This window comes from Ursus americanus, unplaced genomic scaffold (assembly GCF_024610735.1).
Source record: "Ursus americanus isolate L20-20 unplaced genomic scaffold, mUrsAme1.1.p SCAF_51, whole genome shotgun sequence".
Classification (NCBI taxonomy): Eukaryota; Metazoa; Chordata; class Mammalia; order Carnivora; family Ursidae; genus Ursus; species Ursus americanus.
The window spans coordinates 11,299-16,947 of NW_028273633.1; positions in this window are offsets into that span (position 1 = coordinate 11,299).

Sequence of the window (5,649 nt, forward strand, 5' to 3'; positions counted from 1 at the left end):
TGGGCACAAGCGTTTTGGTTCGGTGCGCCTTCGAAGGTCGGCAGGGGTTCGGAGGGCCCTGCCAATTCTCCCACCCTGAATGAATGGCGGTGCCCCTAGCGGCCTGTGTGGGTTGGGGTGGCAGCGTGCATCCGGCGCTGGGGCTTGGGGGCCCCCAATCCCTGGCGTTGCGGCGCCAGGCCCCTTAGGAAGGGACCTTCAGGGGCTGTCCTAGGGTTAGGGTGAGCTCCCAGGAGGCCGGCAGGCCCGAGTCGCTGGCTCTGCGAAGAGTGGAGGTGCGGGCCGAGTTGAGGGTGATGCAGAGCGGGAGCGTGGTCCCCAGCGTTTTGGCGCCCTGGGCCTTCGACTGTTGCCATGGCTCAAAGGGCCCTGCCCGTTCTCCTGCCCTGAAGAACCAGCGGCGCCCTTAGCAGCTCCCTTGGCGGTGGAGCGGCAGGGTGAGTCCATGCTGCGGCTCGTGGATCCCCAATCCCCAGCGTTGTGGGGCCAGGCCTCTTGGGAGGGGCTCCTCGTGGGCGGACCTAGGTTTAGAGTTAGCACCCAGGAGGCCAGCAGGCCCAATCCTCTGGCTGGGCGGCGAGAGGTGGGCGGCCCGAGGTAAAGGCACTGGCGATCGGGAGCGTGGGCCCCTGCATTTTGGCGCAGGAGGCTTCAAATATCGCCGGTTTCTCCAGGGCCCTGTCCCTTCTCCCGCCCTGAATGACGGGCGGCGCCACTAGCGTCCCGGGTGGCGACGTGGCGGCAGGGTGAGTCTGGCTCTGGGTCTTGGGGTCCCTGATCTCCAGTGTAGCGGCACCAGGACCCTTGGGAGGGGCCCCTGGGTGGCTGACCTAGGGTTAGGGTTAGCCCCCAGGAGGCCGGCAGGTGGGATCCGGCCACTGTGCGGGGAGCGGAGGGCGGGGCCGAGGTGAGGGCGTTGGGGAGCGGGAGCGTGGGCACCAGCGTTTTGGCACGGGGAGCCTTTGAAGGCCACCGGGGGCTCGGAAGGCCCTGCCCCTTCTCTCGCCCTGAATGACCCGCAGTGCTCCTAGCGGCCTGGGTTGCGGCGTTGCGGTAGGGTGAGTGTGGCTCTGGGGCTTGAGGTTCCCGATCCCCGGCGAAGCGGCACCAGGACCCTTGGGAGGGGCCCCTGGGTGGCCGACCTAGGGTTAGGGTTAGCACCCGGGAGGCCGGCAGGCGGGATCCGCCCGCTGTGCGTGGAGCGGAGGGGCAGGCCGAGGTGAGGGCGCTGGCGAGCAAGAGCCTGGGCCCAAGCGTTTTGGCACCGGGGGCCTTCGAATGTCTCCGGGGACTCGGCGGGCCCTGCCCATTCTCCTCCCTGAATGACCGGCGGCGCCCCTAGCAGCCCAGGTGGCGGCGGGGCGGCATGGAAGTCCGGGCATAGGGCTCGGGGGTCCCCAGTCCACCGCCTTGCGGCGCCAGGCCCCTTGGGAGGGGCCCCTCGGAGGCTGACCTAGGGTTAGGTTTAGCCCCTAGGATGCCGGCAGGCCCTATTCGCCAGCCGTGTGGAGACTGGAGTGGCGGACCGAGGTGAGGGCACTGGTGAGCGGGAGCGTGGGCCCGGGTGTTTTGGCGCGGGGGGCCTTTGAAGGTCGGCGTGTCTTGGAAGGCCCTGCCCGTGCTCCCGCCCTGAATGAACGGCACCACCCCAAGCCCCCGGGTGGCGGCTGGGTGGCAGGGTGAGTCCAGTGCTGAGGCTCGGGGGTCCCCAATCCCCAGCGTTGCGGCGCCAGATCCCTTGGGAGGGGCCCCTCGGGGGTCGATCTAGGGTTGCGGTTAGCCCCCAGGAGGCCGGTGGACCCGATCAGCGGCTGTGCGGCACGCGGAGGGTTGGGCCTAGGTGAGGGCGCTGGCGAGACTGAGCATGAGCCCAAGCGTTTTAGTGTGGGGGGCCTTCGAAGGTCAGTGGGGGCTCGGAGGGACCTGCCCGTTCTCCCGCTCTCAATGACCGGCGGGGCCCCTAGAGGCTCCGGTGCCTGAAGGGCAGCAGGGTGAGTCCGGCACTTGGGTTGGGGTCCCCATTCCCGGCGTTGTGGCGCCAGGCCACTTGGGAAGGGCCCCTCTGTGGCCGACCTACAGTTAGGGTTAGCCCCCAGGAGGCCAGCAGGCCCGATACACCGCCTGTGCATCGAGCGGAGAGTTGGGCCGAGCTGAGTGTGCTGGTGAACATGAGCCCGGGCCCAAGCCTTTTGTTTCGGGGCGCCTTCGAAGGTCAGCGGGGGTTCGAAGGGCCCTGCCCATTCTCCCACCCTGAATGAATGGCGGCGCCCCTAGCGGCAAGTGTGGGGCGGGGCGGCAGGGTGTATCCAGCGCTGGGGCTTGGGGGTTCCCAATCCCCGGCGTTGCGGCGCCAGGCCCCTTAGGAAGCGACCCTCGGGGCCTTCCTAGGGTTAGGGTTAGCGCCCAGGAGACCGGCAGGCCCGATCCGCAGGCTGTGCGAGGAGTGGAGATGCAGGCCGAGTTGAGGGCGATGGCGAGCGGGAGCGTGGGCTCCAGCGTTTTGGCGTCCTGGGCCTTTGAATGTTGCCATGGCTCGGAGGGCCCTGCCCTTTCTCCTGCCCTGAATCCCCAGCAACGCCCCTAGCGGCTCCGTTGGCGGTGGGGCCGCAGGGTGAATCCCAGGCTGCGGCTCGGGGATCCCCAATCCCCGGCGTTGTGGTGCCAGGCCCCTTGGGAGGGGCTCCTCGTGGGCCGACCCAGGGTTAGAGTTAGGCCCCATAAGGCCGGCAGGCCAGATCCTCTGGCTGGGCGGTGAGAGGTGGGCGGGCCGAGGTAAAGGCGCTGGGGTGCGGGATTGTGGGCCCCTGCATTTTGGGGTGGGAGGCTTCAAATGTCACCGGTTTCTCCGGGGCCCTGTCAGTTCTCCCGCCCTGAAGGACCGGCGGCGCCCCTCGGGGCCCGGGTGGCAGCGTTGTGGGAGGGTGAGTCTGGCTTTGGGGCTTGGGGTTCCAGATCCCTGGCGTAGTGGTACCAAAACCCTTCGGAGGGGCCCCTGGGGGGCCGACCTAGGGTTAGGGTTAGCCCCCAGGAGACCATTAGGCCCAACCGCACACTGTGCGGCGAGCTGAGGTGCGGCCCGAGGTGAAGGCGCTGGGGAGCGGGAGCGTGGGCACCAGCGTTTTGGCACGGGGAGCCTTTGAAGGTCACCGGGGACTCAGAAGGCCCTGCCCTTCTCTCGCCCTCTATGACCCGCGGCGCCCCTAGCGGCCCAGGTGGGGACAGTGCGGCAGGGTGAGTCTGGCTCTGGGGCTCTGAGTCACCAATTCCCAGCATTGCAGAGCCAGGCCCCTTGGGATGTCCCCTCAGGCCCGACCTAGGGTTTTGGTTAGCTGCCAGGAGCCCGGCAGGCCCTATCCAACGGCTCTGAAGCAAGCGGTGGGGTGGGCCTAGGTGAGGGCGCGGGGGAGCAGGATCCTGGGAGCCAACGAACGTCTTTGCGCGGGGAGCCTTCAAAGGTCAGCGTGGGCTTGGAGGGCCCTGCCCGATCTCTTGCCCTGATTGACCGGCGGGGCCTGTCGTGGCTCGGGTGGCTGAAGGGCAGCAGGGTGAGTGCGGCACGTGAGCTCGGGATCCCCATCCACAGCGTTGCGACGCCAGGCCCCTTGTGAAGGGCCCCTCGGTGGCCGACCTATGGTTAGGGTTAGCCTCCAGGAGGCCAGCAGGCCCGATACACCGCCTGTGCGTCGAGTGGAGAGTTGGGCCACGGTGTGGGTGCTGGTGAACATGAGCCTGGGCCCAAGGGTTTTGGTTCGGGGCGCCTTCGAAGGTCGGCGGGGGTTCGAAGGACCCTGCCCGTTCTCCCATCCTGAATGAATGGCGGCGCCCCTAGGGGCACGTGTGGGGCGGGGCGGCAGGGTGCATCCAGCGCTGGGGCTTGGGGGTTCCCAATCCCCGGCGTTGCAGCGCCAGGCCCCTTAGGAAGCGACGCTCGGGGCCGTCCTAGGGTTAGGGTTAGCGCCCAGGAGGCCTGCAGGCCCGATCCGCCGGCTGTGCAAGGAGTGGAGATGCAGGCCGCGTTGAGGGCGATGGCGAGCGGGAGCGTGGGCCCCAGCGTTTTGGCGCCCTGGGCGTTTGACTGATGCCATGGCTCGGAGGGCCCTGCCCGTTCTCCTTCCCTGAATAAGCAGCGGCGCCCTTAGCAGCTCCCTTGGCGGTGGAGCGGCAGGGTGAGTCCATGCTGCGGCTCGGGGATCCCCAATCCCCAGCGTTGCGGGGCCAGGCCTCTTGGGAGGGGCTCCTCGTGGGCGGACCTAGGTTTAGAGTTAGCACCCAGGAGGCCAGCAGGCCCAATCCTCTGGCTGGGCGGCGAGAGGTGGGCGGCCCGAGGTAAAGGCGCTGGCGATCGGGAGCTTGGGCCCCTGCATTTTGGCGCAGGAGGCTTCAAATATCGCCAGTTTCTCCAGGTCCCTGTCCCTTCTCCCGCCCTGAATGAGCGGCGGCGCCCCAAGCGGCCCGGGTGGTGATGGTGCTGCCGGGTGAGTCTGGCTCTGTGGCTCTGAGTCACCAATCCCCAGCGTTTCAGAGCCAGGCCCCTTGGGTTGTGCCCCACGGGTCCTACCTTGGATTTCAGTTAGCCCCCAGGAGCCTGGCAGGCACTATCCACTGGCTCTGCAGCAAGCGGAGGGGCTGGCCGGGCTGAGGGCGCTGGGGAGCAGGAGGAATGGAGCCAATTTTTTTGCGCGGGGGGTCTTTGAAGGTCAGCGGGGATTCCGGGGGCCCTGCCCATTCTCCCGCCCTGATTGACCAGTGGTCTCTAGCGGCTCGGGTGGCTGAAGGGCAGCAGGGTGAGACCGGCACTTGGGCTCGGGGTCCCCATCCGCAGCGTTGTGACACCAGGCCCCTGGGAAGTGCCCCTCGGGGGCCGAACTATGGTTAGGGTTAGCCCCCAGGAGGCTGGCAAGCCTGATACACCACCTGGGCATCGAGAAGAGAGTTGGGCTGAGGTGAGGGTGCTGGTGAATATGAGCCTGGGCCCAAGTGTTTTGATTTGGGGCGCCTTTGAAAATTGGCGGGGATTCGGAGGGCCCTGTCCATCCTTCCAAGGTGAATGAACAGCGGCGCCCCTAGCGGCCCAGGTGGGGAGGGGCGGCAGGGTGCATCGGGCGCTGGGGCTTGGGGGTCCCCAATCCCTGGCGTTGCGGCACCAGGCCCCTTGGGAGGGGCCCTTCGGGGGCCAACCTAGAGTTAGGTTTAGCCCCTAGGAGGCAAACAGGCCCTATTCGCCAGCTGTGTGGAGAGCAGAGTGGCAGACCTAGGTGAGGGCGCTGGTGAGTGGGAGGGTGGGCCTGGGCGTTTTGGCCTGGGGGGCCTTTGAAGGTCGCCATGTCTCGGAGGGCCCTGCCCGTTCTCCTGCCCTGAATGAACGGCAGTACCCCAAGCCCCCGATTGTCGGCTGGGCGGCAGGTGAGTCAGGTGCTGAGGCTTGGGGTCCCCAATCCCCGGCATTGTGGCGTCAGGCCCCTTGGGAGGGGCCCCTCGGGTCCGACCTAGGGTTAGGGTTAGCCCCCAGGTGGCTGGCAGGCCCGATCCGCCTGCTGTGCGGGGAGCGGAGGGGCGGGCCGAGGTGAGGGCGCTGGGGAGTGGAAGCATGGGCACCAGTGTTTTGGCTCCAGGAGCCTTTGAAGGTCACCGGGAACTCGGAAGGACCTG